The 18,104-nt window shown below is 32.5% G+C and overlaps 1 pseudogene; it reads right to left on the bottom strand.

Annotated features, from left to right (window-relative positions):
• Positions 1 to 5,105: 5,105 nt before the first annotated feature.
• On the bottom strand, positions 5,106 to 5,945 carry LOC143398188 (lys-63-specific deubiquitinase BRCC36 pseudogene; annotated as a pseudogene).
• Between the last annotated feature and the right edge of the window lie 12,159 nt (positions 5,946 to 18,104).

The raw sequence follows: 18,104 nt of genomic DNA, 5'->3' as shown, positions 1-18,104 counted from the left end.
ACCTTAATTTGGAAGGTAAGCACCTTAATTAATTTCTAATTATTTTTGAATTATTACATCATAAACCTCAGTTCTTTAGAGTGAAATTTTTCATTAGCTTATAAAAAATATTTTCACAGGTTACTAATAGTACAGTTATGTCAAGATATAAGGACAAATTATGTTCTAGGATGGAGTGATTTTAATATAAAGCTTATATGTTATGCATGTGAAGTAAAATCTAAGTCCACATTAGGGCATTATTATCAAACACTTATATAGTTGAAAATGTAAATATTTTAATGTGATAAAAATTTCATGTTAGCAGTCTCTCAATAAACATCCAGGGATTTTTGGAATATGGGTTAATAAATGTTTTCAGAATTATTACTGAGCATAGTTGTTAAATTGCTTAAAAATATGAAATAGAATTTAATTGGAAAATAAATGAACATTCAGTGTCCTATTCTAATGATACTAAATAATTCCCCTTCAGTGAAATTATTTTTTATGCTTATGATCAGTGAGCTTAATAGTAATTGGGATTTCTTACCTGGAATCTATATGCCAAAGGTGGTATTGATAAAAATGACAACTTTCATTTGAAATTAGTATCACAAAATGTTTTTCATGACAGGATGATTTTTTTTCTATAGTATATGGTTCTTATAACACAATTCATTTCCAATGATCTATTCTCAATTGCATCTATTTCCTATAATCATTCAACACTGTTTTATGTGCTAGGTAGACAACAGTGAATAAAAATAGGTCATGCTTCTTCCTGTTTTCACTTTTTCTGTATTATCTATACTGATGCACTGTACTTCCATGTTTCAGAATTAAAGTTCTTATTTATATACAACTATCTGCTTTCATTATTGAAGAATATCTAAACTCACAGAAGAATAGATCACAAGAAATAGTTATTACATATCAGAATATATCACAGAATGATTACAATCTAATTCCATTGTATAATGAATCCAAATCTATTATTTATCCCACTCAAATGGAACTAACATCTTTTCCATACAGCCTTTGTGTTCAGGGGATGCTCTTCAAGAGACAGCAGAATCTACCAATCACGTGGGTTTTGGTACTTTTACTGTCTCTATTTCAGTATATCTAGAAGGATGATATCTCAGCACTTCCTTATTCCTAGTGCATTCACTCAGTTTTTCATGAATGTTAGCTATTAAACTGCTAACAATGCTTGTGTTATAAGGAATCATTACTGAAGCAACATAGTATAATAGGTAAGAGCATGCCTGTGTATTTACACTGCCTGAGTTTGAATATCTTGACTAATTATATAACCTTAGAAAATTAAGTTAAGGGGCTGGGGTTGTGGCTCAGGGGTAGAGTGCTCACCTAGCACACATGAGGCCGTGGGTTCGATTCTAAGCACCACATAAACAAATAAAATAAAGATATTGTGTCCAACTACAACTAAAAAATAAATATATATTAAAAAAAGAAAATTAAGTTAAAATCTCCATTCTTCAGTCTCTTTGTGGAGATAATAATGGCACCTTTCTTAAAGGGTTGCAAAGATTCTTAATCAGTAGATTCAAAGTATTTTGAATAATGCCTTCCACTTAGGTATTACGTAAGTATCAGTTGTTGAATATTATACCAAAGTGGTATTTACTAAGCATTAAGCAAGGATTAGTTACTGCCCTGGCGAAGAGGACACGTGAATTCCAGCATGTCAGAGCAACGTAACATTGCAAGGTAAAATAAGAATTTCAACAAACAAAATCAGTTTTGTTGTATCAGTTGACAAGCTTCTCCCTCTCTTCCACCCCTTTCTTAATATGATTAGTTCAGAACATAAGGTATACATTAATCAAAACATCACATTTCACACCATAAATATCTAAACCAGTGTGTTGAACCAAAACAGATATTTACAAAAGCACTTTTGAACGACCAAAATTCTCTTTTTTATTCTTGTACACTATAGAGGAAATAAACTCACTAATTTACTTCTTTTTCTTTTTTATTTAAAATTCATATTTTTAATTTTGCAATAATAATAGACTTATAGGAAGTTGTAAAAATAATAGAGAGAGTACCATGTACCCTTTACTCAGTTTCCTCCAATGGTAAGGTCTTACACAATTGTAGTCCAACTTCAAAACCAAAATAGTGACAATAGTATAATACTACTAAGTAGACTACAGAATTTCTGTAGTTTCACCAGATTTTACATGCATTCATGTGTATATAGGTCTATATTATTTTAGCACAGGTACACATTTATGTATACAATAACACAATCAAGACACAAAACTATTCGATCAGCACACGGGAATGCTTTGTGCCATCCATGTGTAGTCTTTTTTTTTTTTTGAAAACTCTCACTGCTTTTTATTTATTTTCTTTTTAAATTTTATTTATTTATTTATTTATTTTTTCATCTTCCATACATTTGATTCAAATGAGTTATGCATTTCCATTTTTACCCCAAATACAGATTGCAGAATCACATCAGTTACACATTCACAATGTTTACATAATACCATATTAGTGACTGTTGTATTCTGCTGACTTTCCTATCCCCTGGCAGCCATTAGGAAGTCAAACAACAATAAGTGCTGGCGAGGATGTGGGGAAAAGGGTACACTTGTACATTGCTGGTGGGACTGCAAAATGGTGCAGCCAATATGGAAAGCAGTATGGAGATTCCTGGGAAAGCTGGGAATGGAACCACCATTTGACCCAGCTATTGCTCTCCTCGGACTATTCCCTGAGGACCTTAAAAGAGCATGCTATAGGGATACTGCCACATCCATGTTCATAGCAGCACAATTCACAATAGCCAGACTGTGGAACCAACCTAGATGCCCTTCAATAGATGAATGGATAAAAAAAATGTGGCATCTATACACAATGGAGTATTATGCAGCACTAAAAAATGACAAAATCATTGAATTTTCAGGGAAATGGATGGCATTAGAGCAGATTATGCTAAGTGAAGCTAGCCAATCCTTAAAAAACAAATGCCAAATGTCTTCTTTGATTTAAGGAGAGCAACTAAGAACTGAACAGAGGGAAAGAGCATGAGGAAAATATTAACATTAAACATGTGTAGTCTTAAGAAAAGTCTTAACTGGGATTCTCCAGAAATCTTCACCAGGCTGATTTTAGGACTGTCAGCAAAAGAGTCTCTACAAAAGAGTTCAATGTAGAAAAACTTCCAATTTTCATGTTGCCTGTTTTACTTGGCCACTGGCTGGGAGAAATCAGCCCTCCAGGTGCTGGGCACCCCCTTACTTTTTTTTTTTTAAACAAATATGTATCCAGTATAGTAGTTTGTAGAAATGTGTAAACAAGGTCTCTGGTCTTGAGCTGGAGCTCCACAGAGATGTCTACATATCTAAGATAAGTTACCAATTGGATTCCATGGTAACAGTTGGCAGGGGGAGAAAAGAAAGGGGAGAAGAAGCTCTCCCCTTCTCAGGTACTGCCCTTGAAGGTTAAGTTGCCCAGAACAGTGGAAGAAAAAAGCTGCTTTATGTGAACTTCTGCAGGTTGGGAATTTCTGGGTCCCTGCCCTTACATACTGGGTATAAAATTCTGAAACTATCTGTGCCCTCTGAACCTAGGCTGCAGCCAAATAAAACTGTTTCCTGCTATCTTCGGTGACTTGCCTCATCTGTCCCTACAACCCATGTACAGTCATACATATGCCACACCACACCTAGTGCCTGGCAACCATTAATTCATTCATTCTATAATTTTGTCATTTCAAGAATGTTATATGAATACAATTATACAGTATGTGAACTTCTGAGATTTTTTTTTTCCTTTGGTGCTGGGGATTGAACCCAGGGCCCTGTCCATCATGCAAGGCAAGCACTCGACCAACTGAGCTATCTCCCCAGCCCTTCATTTTTTTTTTTTTTTTTTGTCATTCACCATACCATACCCCTGAGGTCCATTTAAGTTTTTTTTCTTTTCATTACAAAGTAGTATTCCATGCTAATGGACAATTTGTTTAACCAGTTATGCATTGCAGGACATCAGAGTTATTTCCAGTTTAGGGCTATTATTAATACAGTTGCTATGAAATTTGATGTATGAGTTTTTGTGCCAGCATACGTGTTCATATCTCAGGGATTAATGTCCAGGAAGACAACTGCTAGTTTGTATGGTAAGAAATTTCATAAGAAATTTCTAATATCTTTTCCAGAGTGGCTATACCATTTTACATTCCTATCATGAATATATGACAAATATAATTTGTATCCTCAACACCATCTTCTCCTTAAGCCTTCTAAAAAGTGTGTAAGTCATATATCATTGTGGTTTTAATTTCCATTCACTGATGACTATGAAATTCAACATCTTCATGTGATTATTGCCATCCATATATCCTCTTCAATGAAATGTTTATTTACATATTTTTATCATTTTTCTAACTGGAATGTTCTTTTACTGTTGAGTTTTGAGCTCAATACTCCATATTGATTAGATATTATATGGTTTGCAAATAATTTCTTTCAATCTGTAGCTTGTATTTTATTCTTAAAAATTTCTTACAGAATCAAAATTTTTAATATTATTGAAGCTTAATATAAAAGATTTTTTCTCTTATTGATTGTGCTTTTGAAGTGAAGTTGAAGAACTTGTCTCCTGAAAAATTTTCTCCTGTGTTTTTTTCTACAAGTTTTGTAGCTTTACATCTTATATTTAAATCCATGGTACATTTTGTGGTAACTTTTATAGAAACTTTTAGTGAGGTTTAAGTTGAAGTTCTTTAAAAAAAAGAAAAAGAAAGAAAGAAAAGAAGGAAGGAAGAAAAGAAAAGAAAAGAAAGAAAGAAAGAAAGAATTGTGTATTTAGTTGTTACACTGATTTCTTCATTGAGTTGTCTTCGTTATTTTTGTCAGATTAGTTTGGCATATTTATATGGGTCTATTTCTGGGTTCTCTTCTGTTCCATTGTTCTCTGTGTCTATACCTCTGCCAATACTTTAACATCTTGCTTACTATATCTTTATAGTAGGTCCAAGTCAAATACTGTGAGTCCTCCAACTTTTTCTTCATTCAAAATTGAGTTAGCTGAATTAACTTTACACTGGATATTTCTATCCCCATTTTGTTTCTTTCTTTATTCTAGGGAAAAATAAGTTCTTTCATAAGTTCTTCTTTTTCTTGTAAATGCTGTTGGTTTTGCTCCAATCTGTCTTCCAACCACTTCAGGAGAGGCCACTGACTGCTGACATCTAACTGAACAGATTGTTGGTAAACACTCAACCATTATGGATCATGGTTACTGAGTCTAGATGTGTAAGGCTGTGAATCCTTCTATATGCTTCCTGCTCCTCTTTGCATAGGATCTTGGGCAGCTCCACCACTGATTCAAGGCATAATGTTCCCGTGGTGACATGAGGTACAATATGGATTGGAATTTCAATTCTCTCATACTCTGAGGGCTTTGGGGCCTGTATGGATTGGAAGCAAGCGTAAAGTACCCAACCAGTCTTTGTGTTTTTTTTTTTTCCTCTATGAAACAGGAAAAAAAATAAGTCCTACAAAACCTTGGTCCATGATCTTGTTCTTGGCTTGTGTGCCAACATCACCATGTGAAGGCCAAACAGTTATATGAGGATGTGATTGATACCAGCGCACAACTCTCCTGGAGACTTGTAATTCAGCCAACCTCTCTGCCTCTGTTGATGCTCCAGATAGTTGCTCTGGAGAAATTTCTATTTGGTCCATCCTCTTAACATGGCAAGATGATGACAGGATGAATATGAACAATTCTGAAGGTGCCAACCTTTTCAGCAACTCTGGCATTTCAGTTCTGGTATATGCAAGTTTCGAGTCATTCCCTGTGTCAGCATTCAATTCTCCTATTCACAGCCCCATTACCTCCTCCTTTTCTGTGCTCAGACTGTGGTTGAGACAAACTAAGAAAGCATTAGACTTGAGATGAACTGCCTGCACCGCCATCTTGATCTGACCCTGTTCACCTCTGCCTGGTGCCCACTGTAGCCTCACTACCCAGGCACTGGACACAGCTTCTTCGCCCCTGACACTGAATTGGGAGTACCCAATTTATTCATTTTTTTTTTTTAGCTTGATAGACACTAAAGTTGTTTCTGCACTTGTTCTATATGGGCTACTAAGGACAATATTGTATGTATGTTTTTACCTACTTCTGTATTATATCCACAGAAAGACTTCTAGAAATCAAATTGTTAGATCATGTTGTTTATTTTTATTCTAAATAAAAATAGATACAACCAAATTACCTTCCAAAGGCTTGTAAGTTAGCTTCCCTATAAACAGCAAAATAACCACATATTCCTATTTGTTTTAATTATGGAAAATTTTATGTATTTTCACTCATCTTGATATTTTGAAGTCACAAACAATTTTAGTTGTTTTAAGGTTAAATGGTTTTCACCCATCTTGCTCTACTGTAAAAACTAAGGGTCACTACTAAATGTTGCAAGCAAAATAACTAAATAAAATTTATTTATTGGTAATGGCATAATCTATTAATTAAGACATAGTACAAATAACAAAATCATTAGAAAAATAGCAATGATTCAAATTTCACACATTAAATTTTTAATTGAATAAAAGCTAATAGAGTAAAATTTCAATTTGAATTAAGATATTTTAACCCACAAAATGTGGTGGGTTGAAATAATAATACAGAAGAAATACATAATGGCATTGCTTAGTAAAAATTGACATACTCAAAAGGGAAATCATCAAATCAATATTTGAAATTTTTACACACACACACACACAAGGCTGCAAGGCTGGGATGTCATAGTTTAGCTCAATGGTAAAGTACCTTATCTAGCATCTGTGACACCCTGGGTTTGATCCCAATCATTGCAAAAATTGAAAATAAATAAACAAATAAATAAATAAATAATAAATCACCTAATGAAAATCATGTTTTTCTCCTCTACATTGTTCTTGTTAGGTCTCTTGTTCACAGTAACACCAAAGCTGACTAAAACAATAGGTTTGGCATTTTTGCTAGAGTTAAACTAATCTAAGCATAATTAGTATATTTGGTCCCAAAGTCTAACTCTGAGAATAGAGGCAAAACCAAATTGAGTTGATTTTTTTCTATGCCCTGACCAAAATATCTAATCTGATTTTTAATAGAATCAAAGTTTTCAAATACAAAATTCTAAAAGTAATATGTTCCCTTGGTACTCATATGAGTGACAAAGACCAGGATAAAGAAAAAATGCCTTCAACAGCAACTTCTCTGCAATGATAGATCATTCTTCATGTGTCCATTTATTGAATCTAACCTTAATAACATTAAAAATAATGCAATGAAGGCATATCTGAAGGAATTTCTGCAGAGGATTGAGCCAGTCAGGTAAGTATTTTGATAATTCAATTTAATAAAATGATAGCATTTACACTAATTTGAGTTATGATGGATAATGGAAGTCTAACACTTGAGTTTTCTTACTTGAATATCAATTTTCTCCTTTGCATGAAAAAAGTAACTTCAAATGAGCCAGGAGCACAGGGATTCTGGACTCTTGAAATAGTAGCATAAGCCTTTAGAAAAGATAGAATGATTTAGAATTATCTACAGTATTACAGAAAGGAGGGCCAGAATTATTTAAATATGTTTTTGATCACTTCATAAGGTTCCAACAGAGAACATAATTTGCAGAGACTTCAGATAAATAATAACTCACAAATATCAGTGTGGGTTACACAAAACATCTCCTCTAAATACAAACTTTTATTTTTTCCCAAGTTCTCTGTGTTATTTCCTGAAACCATTTTTCATTTGCATTTCTACGAATGAAACATGATAAAAATAATTTGGTTCCCATTTTCCCTCACTCATTCATTCTCTACTCCTAATCCACATCTAAACTCTATCAAATTTATCTAAAAAATATGTTTATGCTGGGTGCAGTAACCCACATCTCTAATCTCTGAGACTTAGGAGGCTGAGACAGGAGGACTGCAAGTTCAAGGACAGCCTCAGCAACTTAGTGAGGCCCAAAGATATTTAGTAATATCCTGTATCAAAAAACAGAAAGGGCTTGAAATGTAGCTCAGTGGTAAAGTATCTATGAATTAAATCTCCAGTATCCCTCAAAAAAAAAAAAAAAAAGAAAAAAGAAAAAAAAAACATGTATTATTTTTTTCTCTCTTTCTTCACTAAATACACCTTTAGATATAGTTAGCTTTGATTGGTCATTATGTCTATTTACTTGGTTTCCCTTCAATCTATGCTCCATCTTTCCATTAGAGTTCTTTAAAGACAAATAATTTATTGGCCCTTACTCCTTGATAGTCACCTCCTTTTCTCCAGCCATCAGGGATTAAAAAAACAAAAATCAAAAAAGTAAGCATGGCATACAAGATACTAAATGGCATCTGATAATGTCTCCAGTCTCAAATCTGTCCATTCTAAAGTTAAATGCCAACAAACTATGAAAACCATCAAAAATTTTCTTGCCTTGCTTTTCCATGTTCCCTCTGTTTCTATACATATTCTTCCTGTCTTTCTGGGAAATTACTCTAAAATACTAAAAATTGCTCAAATGTTTTCCTTATATGAGACACCATTGACAAAGATTTCAGCTTCAATTGCTGAATGGTTGGAATGCCAATAAAATATTGAATGAAGCTTGTCCAGTTATGTGTGGTAAGGCTAATATGAAGATTGCTTTGGTAAGAAAGATTAGGGACTTTGCAGGGAAGAGGAGAAACTTGGGTTGAATGAAGGAGATGCACAAGTTAATTCCATGATAGCACTGAGATTGGAATTTTTGAGATAACCAATTTGGGAAGAAAATCATTGTAGGTAGTACTTATCAGTTAATGGAAGTGGGACTAGACAGCCCCTACATATGAGGAAGAATTTTAAACATGGTAGACTCTGAAGGCCAACGTTAATTATTGATTGATTGATTGTTGTGGTACTGAGGATGGAATGCAGCATGCTATACAACTGGGTTGTACACCAGCTTTTTTTATTTTGAGTAAGGGTCTTACTCAATTCACCAGGCTGACCTGAAACTTTCGATCCTCTTGTTTCAACTCCAGAGAAGCTGGGAATGAATACTGGCCTATACTACTGTGCCCAGCAAGGTAGATTTTAAATGAAGTTGATAAAATATTAAAGCTCTGTGGCCTCACCCAAAGCCCTATGTTTTTTATCATCAATCTTGTGCTCTCTTATTTAAAGTAAGCCCATAAGATTGTGGAAGGATCAGGCCCTGAAAAACCTTAACAAAAAAAAAAAAAAAAAATAGCATTAAACCTGCCTGCTGCTATAGCACATGCCTGTAATTCCAGCAACTTGGGAAGCTGAGACAGGAAGATTGCAAGTTTAAGTTCAGCTTCAGCAATTTAGCAAGGTCCTAAGCAACTTACTGAGACCCTGTCTCAAAAAATTAAAAACTTAACAAGGATTGGAGATGTAGTTCAGTGGTAAAACACCCTTGTGTTAAATCCCCAGTACAAAAAAAAAAAAAAAAAAAAAAAAAATTAGAATTAAACCCAATTGGAAAATACCGGGGCCTTCATTTCTGTTTGTCACCTTCTCGGCAATGACTAAAATTTGGCTGTTGTCATTTCCTGTTCATGCTTAGAGGTGAATAGTACAGGGGAAGTTACTAAATTATATTTCGTAATATAAAAGATTCTTTGAGTATATGGAAGCAAAATACATCCAGGAAAATCAGAACAACTATTCTATTGAACAGATGTGGGAATGTCTATTGGTTTCCTTTCAACTTTTGTTTGAAAATATTTAAAATGTGTATTTTATAAGTGTATAATATGCACATCAAAACAGTTGTCCTCAGTATCTGCAGGCTATTCATTTCAGGACCTTCACAGATATCAAAATAATCAGATACTCAAATCCTTACAGAAGAACTTAGTATTTGCATATAACCTATGTATTTCCTCCACCTACTTTAAATAATCTCTAGGTTACTTATAATACCTCCAAAAACATAAATTCTATAAAAATAGCTGTTGTATTATAGTTTTAAGGAATAATCATGAGAAAAATTTGTATATGTTTAGTACAGATGTGTTTTTTAATAATATTTTTAATCTATGATAAATCTGTTGATGCAGTATCCAAGGATACACAGAAATGACTATACATATGTGTGCATGTATATGTGTACATATATACTTATAAAAACATACATGAATATTTCAGATATTTTTACATGCAGAATGTCATATATATGTTCCTCTATATATTCATAAATACATATACTTACACATATGTATATATTCCTAAATAATCTCTTAAAAATAATTCAAACCTTCACTTCACCAGTTTTCTTTTAATTCAAGCAAAGTAGAATAAGTTCTTCCCAAAGTTTCATTGAATTTATATATAACCTAGTTATGATAATCTATCAATAATAATAATCATTAAACATTTCTTTGCCTTATTATTTTTATCCACTGTGTTAAAAATAAGTATTATTTTTACCTTACACATCTGTAAATCCTTTTAGAGACCTGGGATAGGTTAAAAACTGTTTAATATTGATTTGAAAGCCTAATTTCCTTTCACTATTTCACCACATCACTGCTTGAAAACAAGTCTATTGGAGCATTCTGGTATCAAATGAATCTATGATACTGCTTTTGGACACTCTGATATTTACCTCAAAAAGGAATTGGAAAATTCATAAACAGTTATTTATGAAAGTTAGATACCATAGTATACAACAAAGTTTTGCTCCCTGAATAGGACTCTTTCTTTTCTTTCTTTTTTCTCCCATTCATTATTGTTATGGACCTCTCATAAAATTATACCTCATACATTTTCATAATGAGACTGTATTTTTCACAAATTAGAAAATAATAATCTAGTGCCTAAAAGCTGGTGAATTTTAATCCTGGCTTTATCATTTGTTATCATTGTGACCATGGACAACATCCTAACCTCATTTTGAACACCTGTTGAATGACAATAATGATATTACATACATAATACTGTTCTAAAAATGTGATCATACACATAAAGTGTTTACACTTTCCCCTACCCCTTTGTCTTCTCCTTTGGCTTCCTTTCCCACTGCCTCCTGATTTTCAGGGGGAAACTTTAAGTCACACTTCACTCTACTATGTAACAGATATCTAATATTTCATTGAGGCTGAATGTACTATCAAACAATTCACATGGAATGAAGAGAAAAGGACTATGAATATTCCGCTAAAGGAGCCAAGTGCTCTACTTCCCACATGTCATCCTTAAAGTTAAGTACTTTGTTAAATACACATATTAAAAATGGATAAATGATAAGACATCAGTGGCAAAGAATACAAACCCAATGGCTCAGCTTTAAATAGGGGGAAAATAATGCTGAGTATACGATACTGTAAATAACTGAAGTGTTTTACACAACTATATCTTCAATCTGAGGGATTGTCTCTTTGAAGAACCCACAGTGGACCAACCAGGTAGATTGCCAATACCTTAAGTAAACCAAAGGCTCAGACCCTTAGTTTAACAGTAACATCCCTCACATAGGGGCATGCATATTCAACAAACTTGAAATAAATTATGTGAACTCTCCTCTATATAATAGCCTAACAAGTATAAAAAAAAACCAGAATTTTGTCACAGAACTTTCCTGACTTTTGGAGATATACACAAATAGTACTGATTTGTTATTTTTATCCTCTAAATCACACATGGATCAGTTTCAGTGAGTCGAATGATGTTTTAAAACTCCATTTTCTCTTAAAATTTGAAAACAACAACAAATCCAAAACTAAGTGGAAAGATTTATTTGTATCCTGAAGAGCATGAAATTATACATGAACACCTGAATAATCTCTGAATGACATTATCATGGGTTTTATTTCTAATTTATTTTGAAAAAAGTATTTTACATCAATTTGCATCATTTGAATTAGAAAATGATAGCATTCTTCTATTATTATTACACATACACACAAGGGTGAATATTTACTAAAATAATATTTTACTACTTGCATCACTGTCTAGAACAGTCAGAGGACACTTTAAATTAGAAATTGAAACCCAAATTAAAAATGTGCTATATTTTATTACTTACTTTAAACATTTACTATAGACCAATAAAGCATACATGTGCCTTAATAGTCACCTATTATTTCTTCTCATATGAAATAGTACTTTAATTAGAAATGCCTTCACCTTAAATTGAGGATGTAAGTCTTGACATTCATTTGATCCTGTTGTTATATGAATTATCAAATGCAAAGTCTGATGAACAGTAATAGCTATACACCACTTGAGATTTAATAAAACTTGAAACTTATTTGACATAGATGTGCCAAATAGTTCCAAGGCATTCTCTAGTATGTTATCACTATACAAGATTTGATCTATCTGATGGTGATGCGATATGAACCAGATAAACAGTAACTACTTTGATGGTATGAAGACTTATCCACAGGACAAATATCAAATGAATTCATAAACCCCTTATATATATTTCAGATGCATAATATCATCTCATTGTGAGTGGCAGAACAAGATTAAATTAGCTTAATAGAAAACTCTTAATAAAAGGAAGCTTGCTACATTAGCACTTTTCAGATACTGAAAAATCTGAAAAAGTATGCCTTCTCTTGAACCTGAGAAGAAGCATATACTGGGCTACCAGAAACCCAAAGAGCTCACCTTCACATTTTATATTTATAAACAAAATAAACAATATCCTAAGTGGACTGAGGTAGCTAAAATGATGAGTTCAGCAGTGCAATTCCTGCCATAAAGAAAAAGGGGCATTCTCAACACTCAACTGACCCATCATGAATAGCCATCTGAACTAGGGCAAGGAGAAAAAGCACAATTTAGAAATATTTACATACATTGGTTTTTTTGTAATCTTTCTAATATAGAGAGGGCTTTGATAACAGTCTATTGTACACTGGAGACCAACTATAAAATATTAAGATTTTCTTTATATTTCAGCTACTAGATATACAAATTAACTTCACTTATGTGTACATTATTAAAATATCCTGTTCAAAACTAAAGAAAAAAATATTATTGCTAATTTAAGGACTTTCTAAAACATTGATTATACATGAAAGTAAAATTGAACAAATTGGTAGTTTCTATGCCAATCTTTTATTTTATATTTATTCATGTTCTTCAAATTGATGTATTTGGAACTTTAAAAATTTTTATAATTTTCTATGTATGTGGTTTATGAATTTTCTATAACTTTTTCCTCAGACTGATTAATGGGAACTCAAGGTCAATCCAATCATTAGTAACAACCATTCATTTCATTTACAGATAAATGTTCATATTTGATATTTCAGATCTCAGTACAGAAAAGTTTCAAGACCTATATATGTATTTTTTAGTATTAGCACAATCTATAGTTGTTAGGAGAACTGTCAATCTCTTCTTAATACATTCAAGGTCTTTGGAGAAAAGTGTGGGCCAAAAGAAAAAAACCCAAAGTGGAAATTTCCTGAAGCTGATTATAGAGAAGACTGAATGGTAGTCAAAGGTAAATTTCCAAAGGGATCAGATTAACATTGCTCTATCAAATAAGAACTGGAGAATAAGTCATTAATTTTATGACATTTTTTTCTTCTACCTGGTTTTTCATAAGTTGGACTTCCTTCCAGGCTAATTAACCACTAAACATTTTACAAGCAATCCAAGTGCGGAAGCAGTAAAAGATGAATTGCACTTATGAAGTAATTGACAAAGGGTATATTGGGCATTTTAAGCAATGATGGTGTGCATCCTAGTACCGGAAGAAAGGCTTATGTACTGCCATTTGACAGGTCATTAGTTAATCTCAGACCTCAGCTTCAGATAATAGAGACTTAGAGCTAAAATACACACTAGTATGGGGGTATCTTAATGCCAGGAGCTTCTGAGAAAACAGTGTTCTTGCCTTGGCATTATCAAAATACCTGTGTGTTATCTCAGATGAATTCCCAAGTGATTTTATTTTCTTTTGACAGTAAAGTCAGACCTGACAAACCAAGGCAGTTCTCAAAGAAATTCAATTACTGAAATGTCTGACAGTTTGCTTTGCTTTTTCTTACTAAAGTTTCTAAAGTTGCTTGCAGCATATAGAATATTGTTTGTTTTGTAAAATATGCACTGTATATAATATATAATATGAAAATACTACCAGGAAGTATAAAAAACATTCAGAAGTTAAGATTTCTAGTTGAAAAAAATAACACCATGATAAAGAATATGGAAATATTTATAATTTTTTATTGAAACCCCATTAACTTTCTCATAGAGTTCCTGGCAGTCAAGAGACAGAATACTAAATTGTTTCTGTCTTACAAAGACTGAAATCCATCAAATATTTATTGCCATGAACCTGAATTTATAAAAATAGTTTCAATTCAAGTGCCACATTCTTAAATTTAAAATGTACTTTTCAGTAAGTGTTTCTCACTGTGTTAGAATTACAGAAGGACCATTGTTGCTTGTCTGAGCAGTATATGAATCATATAACTTATTTTCTAAAATTGTAATAAATAGCAAGTGAGACAAAGCATACTCTATGTGTGTTTATAACATTGTATGACATATATCATTAAAATATAATTATTATATAAAACAGGGTGGCATAGATTATATGTGTGTAATAAATGATTAAAAAAATAAAATATGCTTAGGTATATCGACTCCAAAACTATACTGATTACTATGTTTAATTTAAATTCAGATTTTCTTCTACTAATTATGACTAAAGAATATGCCGCAAAGAAACATCAAGGAGAAGAAGGATATTGTGCCTGTATGCCATCACTGTTCACTTAGGCCCAAGTGTAACTAAATAATAAAGAATTCATTGGAGAATTCAATGTCTTTCTATAGCCTCCCTTAACCAAATTAATGGAAATTTTTACTCTGATTACCAAATTAATCATTTGCTTTCTCTTCTCTTTTCCCAGTACTGGACAGTTGTTTGAAAGAATTGGAACTTAAAAGTATTTCCAAAGCTTCCCTAATACCAGTTTTCTACCATCCCAAAGTTTGGCCTTTCTGTATATTAACATTGTGTCATTGTTCATGGGGCAATTAAAAATCATCTGTCTCCATCCTCTCCATTGAAAGTATGACGATTTTAAAATTAGATAAATTTCTAAGTTCCTATATTTGTTTTTCAGTAAAATAGTGGTAAGGCCAATATCTAATTATTTGAAATCCAAAATGGTTTAATAGTTTCTTTCATTAGTATATTCATCTATTCAACAATCCATTTTTTTCTTTGAATAAATTTCAAAACAAAATCATTGCATTTCTTGATTCTGTTTGATGTGTACTATCTAGATAAGGTATGCAGCTTACTTTAAAATATATTTCGTAATGAAAAAAAAAATATTTGCACTGAAATTCCAAAATGTATTCTTTTATCCATTTCTAATGCTTGGCTGTAAGCAGAACAAACAATAATAAATTCTCAGCTGTTTGAAATACTACAAAGCTTTTTAGACCAAGTTAATAATAAAACAATGAACATGACATAGATTCCAACTTTCTGTTCCTTGGACAATCCATCAACTCCCATTTTTCTCCCTCTCTCCACCACTGTTCCCCATGGGGAAAACACACACACACACACACACACACACACACACACACACATCTGTGTTTAAAAATCTAGATTTTGGTTCCTATATAATGGACCTTGGGAAGAAAAATGGTTTAACTAACTGTTCTGACTTTATACTCAAAGATAAACTTCAAATGAGATTAGCACAGATTTAATAATATTATTTCACAGAAAATTTCTTTTACACTGTTGTATATGACTGTTTCATAATCTTTTTTCTTTTCTTTTTACACTAATAGCATCCTAATCCAAATCACCTTCATCTCTGGTGTGGAATACTGTGTTTTCACCATAACTTGTCTGGTACGAAGCTCAAGTCAATCTACTAACATTAAATATTGCATCTCCCATGCTGGTACCCCTAATAAGGCCTCAGATCTCACTCAACAAACTGCATTGCTCTTGTCAGAACATATGGTGCCTGAATGAACTATCCCACAATAGCTCTCTGATCTTTCTTTATCCTCCCCTCTTATTGCCACTTGTCATTTGGACATCCCAAAGTGCTACCACTTCAGTGTCTTTAATTTGTTCTCCGAAATACTCTTGGTATTGTAGGTATGCTCACAATTTGCTTGCTTGTCTCATGCATTAGAGGCTTAAAATTTACCCTTTTGGAGATTGCATCTTTAAATACTCTGCCTGATCATTCTTTCTCTTACTCATATAACCTTTAAAGATTTATGAATGTAATAGGTTTATTATGTTTATTTATTTGTTATCAGTCCTACCTCCTCAGTTAGAATAGAAGCTCATTAGAGACAGGATTTTACATGTTTTTTTTTTCCAGTGCTTTTTCTACAACTAAAACAACATTTCCCACATTGTAGATACTCAGTTATCATATGGTAGATAAATAAGTGGACCACAACCCATCCTATTTAAAGACAAAGTACTTGAAAATTTTAAGAAAAATTTTAAAAAGCTTCATTTGCCTTTGAATTTTACTTTGATCTACTTTTCCAATCCAGGAAAAGGAACACATCTTCTTTACCACATATTTTCATTTCCCATCTACTAGAAACGAATTTGAGCCATTAGTGTACAAATATAAGTAAAAACAAATTTTGAAAACTGATATAACATAAAATAAATAAACATAAAATAAAGTAAAACGTGCACTGTTAACCTGTCTTCACACAGAATAAACAAGAGGAAGAAAAATAATACATTTTGAGTCTCAATATTTACAACAAAGGAAAGATTTCTGTCTTTAACACCATATAATTTGAAACTTGAAATCTGAACAATAAATTAGTGAAGGGACATTGGGAATACATCCTCATACAGGATTCTTACTCTGGCAGGTGGTCGTCTAATTTTTGTTAGAAATGTTTTAGTAATGGAGAAATCACTATATCAAAGAAGAAACCAATCTCATTGCAGGACAATTGTAACTATCAGGAAAAAAATATCAAAACTGAATGTGCCTTCTTATCACTTTCTTCCTGTGAGCTTTCTACATTTAAATTTTTTATAAAGAAAAGGTTTCAGATATATGAATATACTTACCATCTTATTTTTAACTTTTTTAAGTAGAGCAAAATCCATTTGTTTTATTTTATGCATAAGCTTACAGACTTTATAAACCATTACTCTCTCGAATCTACTGAAATCTGTTAACATCTGTCTTATATTTGGCTTCTGAGAATTCTCTGCAATACATTATGACAATACGTATTTAAATATACTAATCCAAACTAGCAATTAGAATGACCACACAAGTATCAAAATAGCAAACAGCTGTACCAGTACTAAAAATTAAAGTAACGTTTCATATATTCATCAGATGCTTGAATCAATTTCTTGTGAATTTCAAATAGGTGTTATTAGATAAAAAGACATTTTCCCCCTCTGACTTGGAAATTCTACTGACTGAAAAAGACTGCACAGCGTCAGAGAAACAGGTGCTGTCAGAATCATATCACTCTCTGGAGTGAAGCAGAGACAGATGTAAGATATAGGAAAGTTAAGAAGGTCATTATTCATGACTGAAGGCTAATTTGAATAAGCACTATTTGAGCAGATATGCTGGAAGACCTCATACACACATGATTATAGATGTTTAGCAGGCATAACACCTTTGCCTTTCTAAGTATGAACTGCTGTTGTTGGGTCAAACTGCACTCAGATTCATTTTTCTTCTCTTTATATATAGGACAAACCATATTGAGGGAATACTCACTTCCAAGAGACTAACCCTGATGCATTACATTCTCTTGCCATGTTTTAGGTTAATGCATGGTTGAACTTGTGTTATACACATGTCCCAAATATTCTTCCAGGTAATGTTCTTAAATTCTTAAGTAAAACAGATAAGCAAATGGAAATTCAGGAATTTAATTTAAATTAATTCTCCATTTCTGTTGCGGAGAATTGTTGAAAAATGAACACAAAAACAAGAGAGAAAATCTAAAACAGCCTTGGAAATATTGGGGGTAAAATTGCTTGAAAGCTTTCAATCATAGTGACATTGTTCCCATAAGGCTTTATAGATAAGATATATCAAAAATTCAGAAGACCTCTTAATTCC

Source organism: Callospermophilus lateralis, chromosome 4, assembly GCF_048772815.1.
Source record: "Callospermophilus lateralis isolate mCalLat2 chromosome 4, mCalLat2.hap1, whole genome shotgun sequence".
In the NCBI taxonomy this organism is placed as follows: domain Eukaryota; kingdom Metazoa; phylum Chordata; class Mammalia; order Rodentia; family Sciuridae; genus Callospermophilus; species Callospermophilus lateralis.
The sequence above is the reverse complement of the archived record's forward strand: the minus strand, read 5'-3'. Positions and strand labels throughout refer to the sequence as shown.